The sequence below is a fragment of the Meleagris gallopavo genome, chromosome 1 (genome assembly GCF_905368555.1).
Source record: "Meleagris gallopavo chromosome 1, MGAL_WU_HG_1.1, whole genome shotgun sequence".
Classification (NCBI taxonomy): domain Eukaryota; kingdom Metazoa; phylum Chordata; class Aves; order Galliformes; family Phasianidae; genus Meleagris; species Meleagris gallopavo.
The window spans coordinates 138,475,855-138,494,404 of NC_139404.1; the positions used below are offsets into that span (position 1 = coordinate 138,475,855).

General features: G+C 35.5%; 1 long non-coding RNA gene across 5 annotated transcripts in view; it reads right to left on the reverse strand.

Annotated features, from left to right (window-relative positions):
* The window catches only part of LOC104917421 (uncharacterized), a 74,329-nt gene that overhangs the window by 17,671 nt on the left and 38,108 nt on the right, over positions 1-18,550 (reverse strand). For 3 of the 5 annotated variants that reach the window (XR_014880837.1, XR_014880835.1, XR_014880834.1), the window contains exons 2-3: positions 12,434-12,520; positions 11,514-11,707 (exon numbers count right to left, since the gene is read on the reverse strand). The exons of the other annotated variants lie outside the window; for them this stretch is intronic. This is a non-coding gene — a long non-coding RNA (uncharacterized LOC104917421). The remainder of the gene's footprint in view (positions 1-11,513; positions 11,708-12,433; positions 12,521-18,550) is intronic. 5 annotated transcript variants of the gene reach the window in all.

Below are 18,550 nucleotides of genomic sequence, written 5' to 3' on the forward strand. Positions count from 1 at the left end.
GTAGGAAGCGTTATTACAAAGTGTTACAAAATTAACTTTTTGCACATTCTCTATCATTCAATTAACATGTTAACAGGGTATACCCCTCACAGCAGTTAAGTCGAAGGGAGAGGGTAATACTATTTTAAGCTCCGTATTTCTTCTTTTAAATAGGAAGTGAGCCTTCAACCTGGGGACGTGGTGATGGAAGGAATAAGCCTAAGAAGTTAGATTGGTGGGAAGCTTTCATCATCTCTCCTGAATTAAACACAGGAAAGAAAATAATACCCTCAATTCTCTTCTACTTTTGAAAAGAATGACAAAGACAGTTAAGGACTATGAGGTAACTACGGTGTGGTGAAAGCAAATGGTTAACTGCATGCAAATGTAGTGTTAAGTCTTAATTTGCTTCTTTATTTCTCTTCTAATGCTATCTGAAACTTTCTGTCCCCATTAGGCACCAGGAATATGATCCTATTTTGTTTGATGTTACAAACGATCAAGTTGAACTTTCCTTGGCCTCTAGCTATTTTAAATTCTGTAATGAAGAGTTAATCTGCACAAAGACTGAAATTATACTTTCTTCTCAGTAAAGGTGTAAATTCTCGCAGATATTCTGAAAACCCTGTGAGATCCTGCCTCATCATGGTCTACTAGGTGCTGGGGATAATTTAAAGGTTCTTTCTTTAAAGCAAAGGTCCTCAGAATTCTGAAAATATTTATGGGCTAAAGCTTGAACAGAGAAATTGATGCTTGAAAAGGGTAATTTCTTTCCCTCAATCATAAAGCACTGAGACGCATATAAAAATAATTTGACATATTTGCTTTAATTATCAATAGCCATTACTCGTGGTAGATGTAACAACATCAAGTGGGTCCAATTCCTGTTGTAATATGCACTGCATATTAAAAGTTAGCCTCCAGTCAAAAAATTGTTTCAAGCACACTATACTGTAAGATCTCATGCATTTTCATTGGACACTGTTTGTACTTTCACAGCTCAAACATGTTTTTTAAATGCCTCTTCCACTTTGTCATCTCTTAACTTTTATTACAAAGTGCTAAATATGCTTCTAACACTGCTAAGCACACATTCCCATCAGCTGAAAAAACAAATGAGTAACTAGTCACAGTGCTCTACTGACAGGATGGATATTGCACAATATGTCAAAATTGACTGCACTTTCAGCTATTCACATTATTCATAATTTACATGCTTAATTGAGATAGAAAACTATATATTATAATCATTCTCTCCAAGAAAGAGTCATTCAATTTTTTTTGAATACTGAAAGAAAATGAAGGAAGACATCCGGAAGTAAAGCTCTACTTTCAATAATACATAAAAATCTGAAAAGCAGAATCTAAAAAATATTCTTTAAGAATAATTATAGATTATTTACTTCCAATTCTAATTATTATCTTTCCATGAGAATAACTACAAATATTTCATGAATATTTCTGTTCTAGTTTTCTGTACTAAGCAGGTGCTTTTCCATAGTTAGGGGGGAGTCATTTTTCGGTTTTCTTTGTTGAGAGTGTAGCACAAATTTGGGGCAAACAGACCTTCTGCAATATGTCTGTGCTGGGAAAAGCCATGGTTTGACATTACTGACATGAGTGTGAACTAGCCTTGTAAAAGTTGTTATTAAGTCCCATCCCAGAAGCATAATATTAACCTTAAATAACAATGAGCAAAAACTCTTATTGTTACTGGAATTTTAAACAAAGAAACTGAAATTAGTTAGAAGCATTTTAAAAGAGAAATGCAGTGAAATACTGCACTGCAATAATGGATGAATATTGAAGAATTAATGGATAAAGCCTGATCTCTACATTCACAATGGAGTTCAAAGTCTCTGTATTCTGTCCAAAATACATGCATTAAATATAATAATGAATAATAATGAAAAGATTCATTCAATGGGATACATATATGTCTTTATCTGAAACTCTTGAACTCATTAAACTCTAATCAAAATACCAGTAAGACTGAATTCATTTATTTACTTCTCCTGGTTAAACCAAAATACTTATGGCAACTACATTTCTACAGGAATTTAGACATATCTTTTTCTAAGTATAACTCATCACCCAGTTACGAATAGAATAAATGTCAGGTGTAAATCAGAAGTTTAAATCAAGATAAATTAAAAGTTTAAATAGAGGTGTAGCTCAAATTTGGAGCAAAATTTTGGTACAAAACTTAAGCTTTTGTACCTAATCAGATTTTCATCTGGGTATAGAAAACTCTCACTTAAAACACAAAGACTGATTCGAAAACTGTTCAAAACGCAACTTCTCAGGTTACTTCCAGTTAATGCAAGTTTTTTTTCAAAGTAATCCTTAGGATAAATTTCACATAAGTATGCTAACAGAAACTCATTACCCAGGAAGAATTTCAACTTTGGTTAATTTTTGGATTATACATTTGAAGTGCAATAGTTCTCCACAGATGCACATTATAGATGTACTATATTCAAGAACTAGTATTTAGGAAACAGCTGCTAAAATGCATGAGGCAAATCAGAGTTTTTCTGCTCTGCCATCAGGGCTACTTAGATGACTATCTATAGCATGAGTATTATTGGTCTGCTGCACATGGATAACTATAGGAATAAATGGGACTATTTATCAAAGATCTGACTGAATTTATTCCATCTGTAGGTATTAGCTTGTTTAGAAAAACTACCTGAGTATCTGCCCTCTCTCTGCTAGGGAGCTTGTTATGGTTTGATTCAGACCAGTATCTCCAGTTTTCTTTGCTTTCTATAAGCCCTCGGCTGCTGTTGTCAGAGCTCACTTTTGCTAAAGTCCCTGGGTCCATCTTCAGGTTGAAGAAGGAAGAGGCAGATAAGTTTCTTGTAACTGGATACATGAATGCTCAGTGTGCTTTAAGTCTTCTGAAGATTATCTTTCCCAGTCTAGATGTGGGTCATGGACCTCTAACTGTCAGGAGCTGGCACAAGCTTAAAACTTGGGAATTCAAACACAGCCAGAGAACGTGGGTTTCTGCATGTTGGTGCAAGGAATGTGAGTTTCCAAGAAATAATGTTGATGGGAGGAAAATACCAGGCATGTTGACTGCTGACAGAAGCCACATTTGTGCCAAAACTAAGAAAATATGTCAAGAGCAGGCAATCTTCTGAAGCTGTTACCCCTGCAAGACTGCCAGCTGAAAGAGAACGTGTGATATCTAGGACAGTGTAAAGCACAATGTCTTTATGGAACACAGCTTTTAGAAAATGAGGCATCTTCAGTTTAAGCTATCTTTATGCTGTACATCAATAATGCATGTTTTTTTTCATCAGTTCTCCACTCGGATTTGTATACTGCATCTTTCCTCCTCTCCACATTTTAATAGCTTCTTGCTGTATGTGTTGATACATGTGGCAGACAGTAACAAAGATAAACAAAAGAATGCTCTATTTTGTTCCCCCAGGAAAAAAAAAAAAAAAAAAAAAAATTATTTTATAATAGTAGGACTTTCTCACATGATTCATCATGTTAACAAAATAGTTAAGGCAGATTTTCAGATGTTGGCTGGATCAAGACATGGAAGAGTGTAATGTGTTGGAAAAAAAACAAACAAAATTGCATTATAAGATTTTGTCTCCATACATCCACTTTTTTTTCCTTCCATCTTATCAGCTTCCCATATCTTGCTAAAATTTCAGTCTTTTAATCTATTATTATTGCTAAATAAAAATTGATACTCTCATGCATGAACCAACTTTGAGAAAAATCACAAGGATTCTGAAAAGATGAGTGTTAAAATAAATTAATAAATAAATAAAGAAGAAGGGAATGAGCAATTCTGCAGTTCTCCAGACTAGCATATGCAAACGAAGCATATGGTTGAGCCTGCTTATTCCATGAGCAACATACTCATTTAGGATGACTCATAAACACTCAGTACAATCTTTAAAAAAAAAAGAAAAGAAAAGAAAAAAAGATATTGTAAGACAAGTTCAAATGTAAAATGTCTACACTGAAAAAAAAATCAGATTAAAAGCTCAAGGTTCTTTGTAATTTGTCTTAAATATGCACTATATACAAATATGTTGGCTTTTCTATCTACTTTTCCCCTTCTTTTGTAAGGAGAAGAAAGAGTAACCACCCTGTGATGTATGAGCTCATCTCTAGTCTGTAGAAACCAAATTACTTTTTTAGATAAATGCTAAATTTTAATATAAATTGATGCATGAATTCCTACACAGGTTCACAACGTGAAAAGAGTTCTGTGTTTGTAAAATCAGCATAGCTACGTTTGAAAAAAAAAGAATCAAAATTTTATGCAAAGATCTTTAATCCATCCAACAAATCAAAGCAATATGAAAGTCTTTGGTGGAACAGTAGAGTTTCCAAAATCTTCCCTCCTACACAAAAACTGAAGCTCTTAGCCAAGTCTGTAATTTCTGGACCATTCATTCTCATAGAGAATCAACAAGGTGTTGGATATTAACTCCTGGATATTAGCCAGTAGGTCAGGATGTATACAGACATCATGTCAGGCCATGGACAGACTCTATACCCAAAACATGACATCAGGTTGTTTTCCCAGGCTTTACAGTATAGGCTTATGATTATGTTTAAATCATTAAAAAGCTGCCCAAAACACAGAATAGAGAACAGTTCTTTTTTCATTATGACAGAAGGAACCAGCTGCATACCCCCTCATGTCTGAGTGATATCTGGACTTTGGTCCAATCCATCAAATGGGTTCTTCCTGTAAATGGACAGACTCTGGGGAAAATCTCTAAAGTCTCTCAATCTTAATCTGCTCATCTTCCTGGGATTAGGGTAAAATCTCCTCACAGCCTTTGGCCAGCACAGAGGCACTCAGCTGGTTAAATTTGTGTTTGCTATTCAAGCAGTCATTCTCTGTTTCCTCCAAGAGGAAATGTCCCCTGGGTTACATCTGGCCTACCAACTGTAATTGGGCTATCTACTGGTTTGCATAATCTAATTAGCCACTCTTTTCACCTTTTCTGATAAGGAGAGCAAAGACCTTTGCTTAACCTTTCACTTTCACAATTTAACCCATTATTAAAATACAACTACACATGAGTCTTCTACCCTTCCCAGTCTTTTTCTCTCTCTTCAAATCTTAGTTTTATTCCATAGTTATTGTTGTCTATCCTTGTCCTAAAAGCTAAAAGAATGCAGTCATTTATTTGTCTTGCTACCAGCAACTGCCCAAAGATGAAGGAGGGAAAGAAGTGCAGAATAAACTTGTAAAAGACAAACATATACTACCTTGCCAGAGCTGAGGTTTGAAGCATCTCAGTGGGTGAAGGTCACCACACAATATCCTTGAATTGAGTACATTTGAACTGAATAGAATAGAATTGAGATGAAATATAAGGAGTTCAAAATGTTTAGAGAAATATATTTGAGTATGACTGCACAAATTATGATATTCTCAAAACTACATATATTAGAAAACATTTCCAAGAATGTAAAATGTTTATCACAAGACAGCGATGGTCCTTCTGATGCTACCTTATAATGACAGAATTAGAGGTCTGAAGACAGAGAGTAAGTAGAATCTCTTTCAAAGAACGAGATTCAAAACTGCTATTCTGTGCCAACTGCAAAGAAACCTTAGACCCTGTTTTCACCAAAAGACTGTAATAAAAGGAATAGGAGTGCAACATAGATGGACTGAAACTGTACTCTTGTGAATAAAACTGTGCATTCTCATATCTGCAATGAATACAGAACATGTAAAGTTAGGGTATATTTGATAGGATGTGGCAAATCACCCTTTCATAAAGCAAAGTTGTAGTGCAGATCTCACAACAGAGTGACTTGAAAGAGACAGAACAATGTTACTCATTATGATGTGTCCTGAAAGAGGTTAATGTAAACAAGATGCTTTTTTTTTTTTTTTTTTTTGGAACAACACTTTATGAAATCAAAGAGACGGGGCTGTGTCAAGTATGAATATTATGGCTAATATTAAATGTGACTGTGAAAGCTTCCAACAGTAGCAAAAATTTTTAAGATTAGAAATGGTTTTCAAAACAGAGAGGTCACTGAAATTTCCTAAGCTACTGGCAAACAAAGCAAGGCTATAAGGCTAAATTCTCCATTCATTTGCAGCAAATATACGGCAATATTTTCTGTGAAATTGAGAATTGGCCATCTAAATGTGATGACTTTTTCTTATTTCATGTCTGCCCGGCCCTAGGCATGTAAGGAAAATATAATTCGTTTTTCTAATTCCAAGTTAGTTGGCTGGCAAAATTAGAAAACAAAAACAAAAAGGGTCTTAAAAAATATATATATTCTCCTAACCAACTCTGGAGGCTGGAGAAAGGTAGTTGAATAAGAGAAGAAAATTTATTCAATTTCTCTTGAGGTTTACATACTTTTATTTTAATCTATATGATCTTCCATAAGGTGATGAATGCTATCTTACTTTTTCAAATATATGGAAAGATTACTTTAAATATAGCTATATGCTTATGCCTTTGATATCAGAAATTTCCCCTTTTTCTTTTTTTGTCTTTTTTTTTCCTCTCTATGCCATTGTTTCTATCATTTACTATAATGAAATGAAAAAAAGAAAACACTCTATCTCGCATATCTCAGAGACAATGTTTCACTTTTGCACTCAGGATTAAATGAAACCTTTTAGTATTCTATAACAAAGGCATTGATATGTCTCCTGCAATAATTTAAATTTGTGTGAATTAATTTTACTTCTGTAATGGTACTTAAAAATACGTATGGAGGGTTGGCAGCTGGTCGAATTGGCCAATAACCAAACTCCTGTAATTTGTAATAGCAGAATAAAGTGATGCTATTTGCAATACCCCTCAAGGTCAGTGAAGCTCCACAGGATTCACAGAAAGTATCCTTTATACATTACTCTTAACATTTACCAAATAGGGCTGTTCCATTGTTCCCACGTCATGCTAAGAAAAAAGGGCAGAAGAGAGTCCATAATGAAGTTTACATAAAAAGCCTCCTGCATTACACAAGTCACTTGCAATTAGTGGTCTTTAATTTCTTAAAAACATGCTTATCCCTGGTTCTTTCCTGTGTATGTGACTAAGACAGGAAAACAATTCTCCTGTGCATGGGTCTATGCATTGTTTTTTCTTCATCAGCTACACAAGCAAATGTCTCAAATTCATCTTGAGTGAGTCCAGGAGCAGTGAGAAGAATGGACCATAGGATTGTCCTCTCATCCGACCACACAAAGAGGAGAGCAACATACATATTGTCCTGGACTCAGAAGAGTTCAAGATGGCTGATACACTGAGAAATACAACACTGATTCATCTCCTTACAAAGTAAAGAGGCAGTACTGTGTGTCCTAAAGAGCTTTTTTTGAGTGGCACAATCTGCCATTTTGGACTGTTGATATTTTTGCAGGAAATACTGAAAAATAAACTCTATGAGTTACAGACATATCCAAAATCACACCTAAAGGTAAGAGAATCCCATGTCTATATCCTCTGAGTCACAAGTCTACAACAAATAATGAAGACCCCTGCTGCTGCAAAGCAATTGCCTATCTACTGTACCCTCTGCCATCTGACTATTTCCTAAATAATCCAAAATAAAAATAAAAGCCACTCTACCATTCTCTTTTTTCCCTTCTTCTCCTTACTGAGGATGCTAAAAGAAATGGCTTCATTAGCAGAAATATTTCTTGCTGAATTGTTGTATCTAAGTATTTATATATATACATCCATAAATATATGTTATATATATATATATGTATATATTTATATATCTATAAATATAGTCACATATGATATAAGGATATATAACTATAGAGATTATATAGAGATGTAGCTAAAGATGTAGATGTAGATGTATATAGGCATTTGTGGATACATGTGTGCATGTGTCTAGAGATTGTGAATTTAAAGAATAAAGAACACTATGAATGTACATGAATCAGTTACAGAAAATTGAGTCAGCTCTAATTTTGGAGCAGGCATACATAGTACAAAGCAGCACTGTCTAAGTATACTGTAGCAAAACTAGTACCTTCTGCCAGCAGTAAAACTGTTCAGGGATGCTAGCCTGGGTTTGAGAAACAGGGCAGTGACTTTATTGTATGATTTTCCTAGGCCGATCTGACTGAGTCACAGGAACTTGTAACATAGTTTTAGTTCTCATGAGCCATCTGCAATTTTCCAACCCTGATCCAATCGTGCATGGCCTTTCATCATTGTGGAATTGGACTTTGCAGACATGTTTATAGGAGTTAGAAGTTAATTCAGCAGCCTAGATCTCATACAAGTTCTGGATTTTTAGTGATTAAATCAACATTGATGGTGCTGAAGCATCTCACTGCTGATTCCAGTGCAGGGAAGTTAGAGTGCTGCAAGGAGTGATTCTTGTGTGGAGCCAATTTGAATGCTAAATAGGAACTATGCCACATCTCTCTGGTTTAGTTAGTGCCTGATCTAAAATAGTTTGCAAAATCTTATCTTTTTTTTTTTTCTCTCTCTCTTTTGTCCTTATCTTAAAACAGGAATTTCATGACAGTGTTGGCTGAACAGAGTCTTAGGCATAACTGGAAATTATAGGCATCACAGAAATACAAATAATTAAAAAAAAAAAAAAAAAAAAAGAATGAGGTTTCAAGTCAGAGTAAAAGAATATAAATCATAATGGAAAATTGTGGACAAAATACCTGAAAAACCTGCTACTTTTGAAGGGACAAGTATATGACTATTTTAAAAAAATCTTCCTAAATTAAAGATAGAAAATTTTTTTTTTCATTACAAATGGAGGAATAGGTGAGTTTGAATTGTAGTTTCAGACTCTGATAGGTTAGGTCTGTACCACTTTTTCTACTTGCTGTATTAAATATAAATGTATGTTGTCTCATGTCTTGCCTCTGGTAAGGTTACAGTCAACTTGTTTGCTCAGTCCAAACATGAATAGGATACTGGCGTTCCTATTACTGCCAAGTGAACTCAAATTTTTCTGACTCATCTACACTGATATCAATCTGAGGACTGCTATTTTTTTTAATACTTATATGAAAATCAGTTAGCTACACTTATGTGAGCTAGGTCCTGTTTGCTTTATATTTCTGAGTGAATTTATGTAATTATAGCAGGGGCAAAAATGTCACCTTCCATCGTATTCGCTTAGTAAACCAGAGTTGCTTCTGATCCTGAAATAGAGTTGCTCTGACTGCGCTTAGTGTGCATTTTCTAATGCGTGACTGAATGCTTGCTTTGTTAATCTTTTCTCTGTTAGCAGCTTGTTTTCTTGTTTAACCCCCTCTCAATGAGACATGTGTCAAGTCCTATCCTGGAGGAAGGAATAAAGTCAACCAGATAGTTATTGCAGTTACAGTTAAGTCACATTTAGGCATTCAGCACCTTGTTGACTCAGTTGCAGTAGTATAGATTTTCCCACACTGTTTACTTGACACTTGTGAGTCCAGCCTGTACCAACTTCTATTGTATTAAGCAAACACTACTCCTGCACTGAAATTCCACTCATTGTTAACACTAAAGCAACAGGATTTTCTCCAGTTCGCAGACAGCAGAACCTATTGTTATAAGAAAACTCTCTCAAGATGGAATCTGAAAAGAATCATATGACCCAGAAAAGGATTAGCCTTCAGGAAGTCTTTGGGCTTTACCATTTTGTGAAGGCATCCCCAGAGAGAAGAGAAAATAATAACGTAAAACATATTTCTGGACTGAAGCCCATTCCAAAATAGATTATAGGCACTTTCAATTGTATAAAAAAAGAACATGTAATGGTTACTAAATGAGACTATGACATAGGCTAGGGAGCTCGTGGTGATTTAATACACGTGAGGTCAATAAACTTTAATAAAAGAACATTTTTACTAAAGGGAGGAAACAAAATCATCTTTGTGCAAGTAGCAGTCTTTAAAATTCAAGGCAATTACATCACATACTGTTATACACGCAACCCCTACTGCTTGAATAGTTGTCAACGATTCCTTGTTAGAAGAGACTTCAGCTGTTTTAAGTTAATTTCCATTTTTCTTCAGCACATAAAATAGATGTGCTGTCATTCAATTTTTTGGAGTTATGCTTTTCAATTTTAGAGTCTGCTCGAAGCATTTAGATATAGGCAGACAGTCTGCTAATAAGACAAAGCTGAATTTTTCTCTTTTTGCCATAAGGAGACATGACTGCTTGTTTGTCACAGATAGAAATAAATACTGTAGACTAAACTATTAACTAATTTATTTTAAATATAAATTATATATATATAAATAAACAAAGCTTTATCAGCAATTGTGGAGAAATAAGGACGTGGCTATCTTTATATACAACAAAATACAAGCACCTCTTTCTTGGGCAGAGAGAAGAATTTACATACATCTACAATACAGAGTATCTCTTGTATTTCCAGCATAATTAAGTTTCCATAAACCAACACTTTTTGGAAGCAGCTGGTACAAAAGCATTGAATGCTGTATGAAGTTTGACGGTAGAAAGTGTGGCATATGCATTCATATGCTAGATTTACAGAATGGAACACACTACTTTAAGGTGAGGCCCAGAGGCCTGCACCCAGCATCCCCAGTAACCCACTAGAGAATGCAAATGTGCACTGGGAAGAGGAAGCACCAAATGTGCATAGTAAAAATCTTCTAATCTGGAGCTTCAGCATGGCTTGTCATTCTCCCCAGTATTTGCAGCAAGTTCTTTGCCTGGCTTTGCCCCACCCTCCCATATCACTTGGCCCACCCTGAGCAAGTGGCACAGTGGCAAGGTTTCAGCTGCTCTTCTCCTGAGCTCTGGAAGAAAGGACCACAAGGGACTCCTCAGCATCAGCAGATTGGATGTTACTGTTGCATGAGGCTATCAAAAATGTTCAAACAAATTAAGCCAAGTTAATAGGAGTATGTGAGGCAAGGATTGCAGCCCTCTCCCCACTGCTGGTGCAGACTGCCATCTACATGGCATTTCCTAAGGAATTTTGTCATACCAAAAGCCATTCAGTTCGGAGTTGCAAACTAAGCAATAGGCAAACAACAAAGTCTTATTATGGCTCTCCTTCACAGTTCTGCTAAGTTAACACAAACAAAGATAAAATTAACTTCAGGGCGGAGACAAAGGTTAAATTGCACTCTCTTCAGACCCATTCCTACTTTTCATGTCAAACTCCACTATTGTGCATAAGCAGTAAGATCTTACAACAAGAAAAACTCTGATTTCCCCCCCTGAGAATCTATTAATACAAGGCCACATATAAAGTTTTTGCATTTGTAAAAGTGCTTCCACTTGCCCCATGAGTGATGCTCTAGCATGCCCACAGCTTCTGGCTATCCCTTCAGGTGTGTCACGTGGTAACTTCTAGCCTCACCTGGCCCAGATGTACAGGCTGCCTTTCTATTCCACCAGGTAAGGAAGAGGAGACAGAACAGCTTTGGTTGGCACTTAATCTTCTAGATATAAACTATTCTTCTGTTTTTATTCTATGAAAACTTATCTGAAGCCTAAAGCCTCTCTTAGAGCAATTGTGTTCATTTTTAACCCTATAAATAATTTTATATTACTCACCAAAAGGTAGGAATCCAATTTTCTTATATCACTATTTTGAAGGTGCTAAAAATGGTTCATATTATAAATCTTCTTGAAGGATACATGCCTGGGGTGTGGTGAGGATATACGTGAGCCAGCAGGGTGAAAGGAAATGTAGCTAAAACAAGCACATATGTGGACAGATGGGCATGAGAGGAAGAAATAGTATCAATCTGCAAGATAGTAATAAAAGTCCAAAGAAGAACAAAGTGTAAATAAAAACTGATATTCAAAATGTAAAGAATGAGATAATTTACTCAGTAAGCTAACAGGGATTAAAGGTTTCTGTTGCATTCAGAAAGGATCTTGATCTTCATTTCAACAGTATCTCAAGTTTCTTAATATAAGGAAAAATATTTCCAGGCTACAGTGCTCAGTTGTGAATGGCTAGTTCTTCACCAACTAAGGATAAGCCGAATATTTCTGAAATTAGTGAGATGCTTTAACTTCTCTAGTCCTTAGTTTGGGATCCTAAAGTGGCTGCGCCATTGAACTCAATTGTAAAACTCACGTGATTTATTTTAGTATCCCAGTGTGAAACACAGGAATGGCAGAGGGTCTAGATCTAATCAAGATTTGCTGCTCTCTGTAGAAGCAAACTTTCCTCAGCCTGTGAAAGGAAGCTTGCATGCCAAATTTGATGCTCCTAAAGGACTGGTCAATTTTAGCCAAAGAATTTGAGAATATCTATGATTCTTCAATAAGAATACAGAATCTAAGTGTGTGTAATGAGAGTAAACGTTATCGACAAAGATTCTAATTTTTCACTCCTTTCAATATACTGCCTAATAATGAAAGAAACATCCACAAAAACATTGGAAATTATGAAAAAATCATGAGTCTCTGAATTGTTACATGAAGGTATATTAAATTAAGATTACATTCATAATTATTCTTACTGTAATGTTTGGTTCTGCTGGCTGAAGGAAATGAAGGTCTTTTCAAAATCAGCATTTTCAATATAGTTCAAAATAGAGTAGACTCATCTATGACAAATGGAAATAAATTTGAGAAACTCTTGGGATCAGCAAAAGAACACAATGACTGCATCCATTTCTACCTGATCTTATTGTTCAGGTTTTATGGCATGGCTATGTAAGACAATAATCTAAAATTAACAGCCTAAATGACTGGTATGATTCAATGAAGTCACCAATACCTTCACCCCACCCACCCAAACAAATCTAAGAAATTTGAACATTGAAGTATATTGCTAGATTCATGCCTGCCCAACCTTCTGTTTAAATCACATAGGAAGTGGATCTTATAGCCGAGGTAGTATTTATCAAGCTCACATATGTTATTAGTGCTTTGCTCAGTCTCAGCTTAATAAGTACTCACCTTAGGATTGCTGGCATTTTACCCTCAAATTATCTCATCTAATAGTGGATATAAAGAGGAACAGCTCTTTTGCATGACTCTACTTACCATGTTGCTACACTTCCTCTCATTTAACTAATATTTCATTGAATAAAACAATAAAACTGAACTAAATTTGGCTGATTTTTTTCCCTTCAGGCAGGGAAAAGAATACAGGAGCTGAGCTAAATAAAATTATTACAAACATAATAAATGCAATAACACACATGGCAAATATGGTGAATATACTCTGCACCTAGATTTGTAAATTTGTTTTTTGAACTTGAACAGACTGGAAGGAGGCTGGAAAGAGATAGACTAGCTGTTTTTCCATTCTCACATTTTATTTTTCTCATTTTTTCTTATTTTGATTTTTCTGCATGGTTTCATTTCCTTTTCTGTTCTTTCAGACTCTGCTTGTGAAACCTGAGTTCTTCACTTTCCCAACCACCCCTGTCCTTCAGTGCAATCATCAGCACTGTACTATCTCTGTAGCATATGGTCAGAGACAGATACATATGGTGATAAGCATCACTCCCAAGGAAACAGTGATGAATTAAAGGGAATAAAGAATAATTCATTGCTAAGCTTCCATCTAAGCCAAACTGCTTCAAAACCCAGTAGAAAATGACATAATAATCTAATCTGTTGGGTGTATTATGAAAATAAGGCTGAATTGCAGACAAGCAGTAGACTGCACCTAAGATATGTAATATCACTCCCTTTGAGCAGATAAGTGGATAGGCTTTGCCTCTTGGACAAAGAAAAAGAAAGAAAGATCAAAGTCACATGAGATAAATCCTAAACATGAAGGATTGCTACATCAGGTAAAAGAACAACAATCCTAAAAAATATTTCCCTATACAAGTACAAACAACAGATTGAAATCCATAAGTACATCACTTCACCTTAGGTTGTCCCCAGAACAGAATAAATATGCTTTAGGATTTTTATTTATTTATTTATTTATTTTGGGGACGGGGAGAGGAGGGGAAGGGTGAAGGAGTGGGGGGAAGGGAATAAGGAGGGGAGGAGGACGGGAGGAGAACAGCATTTAATTCCAAACTCTATACTATTTTTAAAATGTTTTGTTTGACATCAACAGTATGTTATTGCTACATTGTCCAACATATTTGACACCCTCATGACTGAATTCCTCTTCCATCTCGACTTAGCTCTGGACTATGCACAGGGAAATGTAAGAGCCAACAAGAACACACACCAAAAAATTTTCTCCCTAGAATGGCCAAGGAACAGCACGTTAGATGAGTATATAAATACACATTATAGACATATTATGCTTTATAAAAATTTAGCTGTAGCAACAAAAAGTCATAGCCACAGTAATGATGCTGATATAAAATTGATGTGCAACATCCTGCAATTGAAGCATTTCTTATCTCAGAAAAGGCTGAAAAATCAAAGCTTGGGATTTTTCTTATCAGATAACATTTAATACTTCATAGTAATACTTATAATTGTACACTTTTTCTTATGCATAGAATGGGTTAATATATGATTTATACAAATTTCCTAGTTCTTTCCCTGGACCCATCTGATTACAGATACCCAGACTGTACATCAGTGAATGCCTCTGAAAATCTCATATGTATGACTGATTTCACTGCAATATGTGATAACAGTATGATGCTCCAATGTGCATATGATTTTACACTTCTATACCAATTTACAGACATAAAAAATGTCGCTGAATATTTTTCACATACTAGAGTAATCCCCTCTGCACGAGTAATCTGTACTATCCAAAATAGAGGGTATTTTTCTCATCTATTGTGAGATATTTTTTTTAAATGCAATGAGATTTAAGTGTCTCAAAATAACTGTTCTGAGATTGTCACAGACAAAAAGTCTTTCTGTAAAACTAAAATAATTCAAATTTGCTGTTCTCTCATTGACCACGGCGTTTCACTTCTGCTACCATTTGGATGTCAGATTTCAGAGTCTTGTGTCTTTAGTGTCCATCTCTAGATTGAATAAGACAAACTTCATGTTTATTTAGGTTCTGCTATTTATAGTTTTCTCATAAAAATATGAAGCAACCACAAATGTAAAGATCAGAAGTGCATGTTACAGATAAATGTCCTCTGTCATAATACAGTGCATCCAGCAGGACAACTCCTTAATAATGTCTATTAAAATACTAAATGAGGAGATCTAATAAAAATATGCTCTTGAGTGTAAATATCTACACTTCCTTCTGAAGTACACTATTTTTCATCTGATTCTGAATAAAGTTAATTATTATATATTATGTAGAGAATCTATGATACAAATTATATATCAGAGAGGATATAACAACATATTTATTATAGGAAGTAATGATATAAAGACAACAGTACCTTCCTTTCTGAAGTCCCTTTTCTGGGGGAAAGGGAAGGAGAAAGGTCGGAGGCAAGATGAAAGGCAGATATTTATGTTAGTTTTTCACATTAGCTAATAAGAAAACTTTCAAAATGCTGAAAAAAACTGTACCATGCTAGGAATACAAATGAAAAAAAAAAGCAAGTACTGGGAGCGTATGACTCATTTATAGAAAAATTCTGTACTGCTTAGAGGAACATCGACTGGAAACTATATTTTAAAATACCATTACAAGAAATATCTTGTGGAAGAAGAATCCTCATTGGGAAGCTCCATTGATAAAAGCAATTTTTTCCGTATTTTAATAAGATTAACAAGAAAAGTGATTGGCACCCCTATATGACTTTTTACTATGTAACTACTCTAGCTGTTTTTCACACTTTTTCAAAAAAACTTCAGAGGCCTCCACAAGGTAGGCATTTAACATACAATTTCATTCAATATTTGTTAAAGTTGTTTCTTCTTAAACATGTAAATTCAGAGGGAATTGAGTACTGTCAGTGCCTTAGAGGAGATAGTCAGAAGCATTATCACAGAACCATAGAATCTCTTGAGTTGGAAGGGACCATTAAAGGTCACCTAGTCCAGTTTCTCTCAATTAGCAGGAACACCTTCAGCTAGATCAGTTGCCCAGGCCCTGATTCAGCCTGGTCTTTAATGTCTCCAGGGATGGGGCACCCAACACATCTCTGGGCAACCTTTCCAGTGCTTCACCACGCTTACTGTGAAAAAACCTTTTCCCTTATGTCCAGTTGAAATCTCCCCTCTTTTAATTTGAAACCATTTCCCCCTTTCTGTCACAACAGATCGTGCTAAAGAGTTTGTATCATTCTTTCTTATAGCCCCCCTTTAGATATTGAAAGGCTGCTCTCAGATCATCTCAGAGCCTTCTCTTCTCCAGGCTCCAGCCCCAGCTCTCTCAGCCTGTTCTCTTAGGGGAGGTGTACCATCCCATGGATAATTTTTTGTGGCCCTCCTCTGGACACACTGCAACAGGTCTGTGTTTCTCCTGTAATGAGGACTCCACATACAGATGCAGTCCAGGTGAGATCTCACCAGCACACTGCAAAGAGGCAGGATCACCTCCCTCCACCCGCTGGCCATGTTTCTTTTGATGCAGCCCATGCATTATATGCATCAGGTTGAGCACAAATCAACATTTATCTGATTGTGTGCTAGATGCACAGAAAAATCAATTAAATAACTGAGTAGTAAAATTATCATAGTTAATTTTACAGTAGTGCATAGTCATTTTACCAAGAGTGATCAATAACAGGAGAAAGGGACTGTAGAAAACAGTCCTATCACAAAGTAGCTTCAATCAATACTTGTACTTGTTTAGGTAAGCAAACCAGTTTTGGTAGATTACAATATATGTTTAATGATGTGCTTTCTGAATAAGAAAATAAGAGAAGCCAGATTGAATCAAATAAATGGCTTAATTTAACGTAGGTACTCCACTAATATCTACTAGTAGATAGTACTCTATTTAGGATAATACAGTACTTACCTTGATATTCCATCTCAATTTCTAGTTATCTTAGGGTTAGGAACTTCCAGAGGCAGATTTTCTGTGTGTTTGGGTTTAATAGCACTTTTTTTCCATAATGTTATTTTTATGATTTTTTACATATTCTCTTCTGAAAGGTGTACTGATATTGGCATCAGCACCATTCTGGAAAACCTTACTAACAAGATGAATATCATGACCCTTGAAGAAAAGTAAAGTCTAGTAATACTGCCTTAGCATGGAGATCCAAGCTGCATTGCAATGAAATTCCTTCGAGGCATAAATTCATAAATTTGCATGGTTATTTAATTCCTTTGTAGCTAACATGAAAGCGACAGAAGGGCTGGTTGCCAAACAAAAAAAAAAAATTCTTTCAGGGGGGAGAGCATTTTCACACATTTTGTTAGGAGAGCGTCACACCTGAAAGGATTACATGCAGCATCCAAATCCATTTACCCATCCATTCTCTCAGCATCCCTATAATGATTCTTTCACTTTGCCATTTGCAGTACAACCCATTATCATGTCACACCTTGATGTCTACCATACCATGACCTCCATGGGGTAGGCATTTCTCCACTCAGTCCAGGCAAACAGAGATCAGCTTCTCAGCTGGACAACACACCCACCACCCTGAACTGTGACATAGTTTTATCCTTTTCACTATGCCAGACTGACACTGTTTCAGTGCACTATCAAAAGCGCATCCAATTTTACCGCTCCATACTTATCTACTTTTGTCTTATTCTTCTCCATCACTCTGTCAGTGATAACAACTTCATCTCATCACTGTTTTCTGAATGTGACCTTCATTGTTCTTTAGAAAAGTGACCTCTCCAGAGCGCAGATAGAAATATCCTTCATGGCTAAACTTCCCCATATTTGAACTAATTGAAGGCTCAAAAGTCTTCTGATGTCCTCGAACACAATTAGTTGAGAGAATGCACTAAGCTGGAGATTGAACCGAGACAGTATTTCTGGTAGAAAATATGTATTTATACCACTTTAACCAAGCTTTTATGTCTGAATTGTCTTTCCAATTATGTACATCATCTACTTTCAAAATTTTTGTAAGCTATATGCATATAATAGGAATGAACAAATAACATTATTTAGAACTTGAAATGATAAGAACAAGGGTTATTGCAATCTTGTATTTTAAGCTTAGAAAGAATTTTCCTGGGATACACTTCTGAAGACTATTAATATGCTCAAACTAAAAGCTATTGGTGGTTTAAGAAATTGACAAAATATTTTTAGCTGAAAATACAGTTTTGGAAAAAAAAAGAAAAAAAAAAAAAAGAAAATTACAGTTCATCACACTCCCAGATACTCCCAGTTTTTTAATGAAAAAGAAGACTCCAATCAAAATTAATTTATTCTGAAATTATCAAAAGAAATAAGTCACTATTAAATTTGTAGGAGAAAGTCAGAAAGACTGTGGAAATGTAGTTTACCTGTGCCATGCATATAACACTGCCATCCAAAGGCTGCAGGAAACATTTACAGCAATAGTTAATATGAGTCATTTTAGAAACTTTCAATGTATACCTTTTAAAAGCTATGTCTCATCTCTCAATACCATGTCTGCTTGCCTTGAAGGTGAAAGGCCAAGGGATAATCTGCTGTACTGTGCCCTGGATTGAGTTTCTGAAAACATCTTGAAGTCCTGACAGGATTATCTCTGTTTAGCCCTAACCCTACCCCATGGAGAACACTGCTTTGTTGAGACCTTAGCAAAACTCATGTGATGAGGCCAATGAAG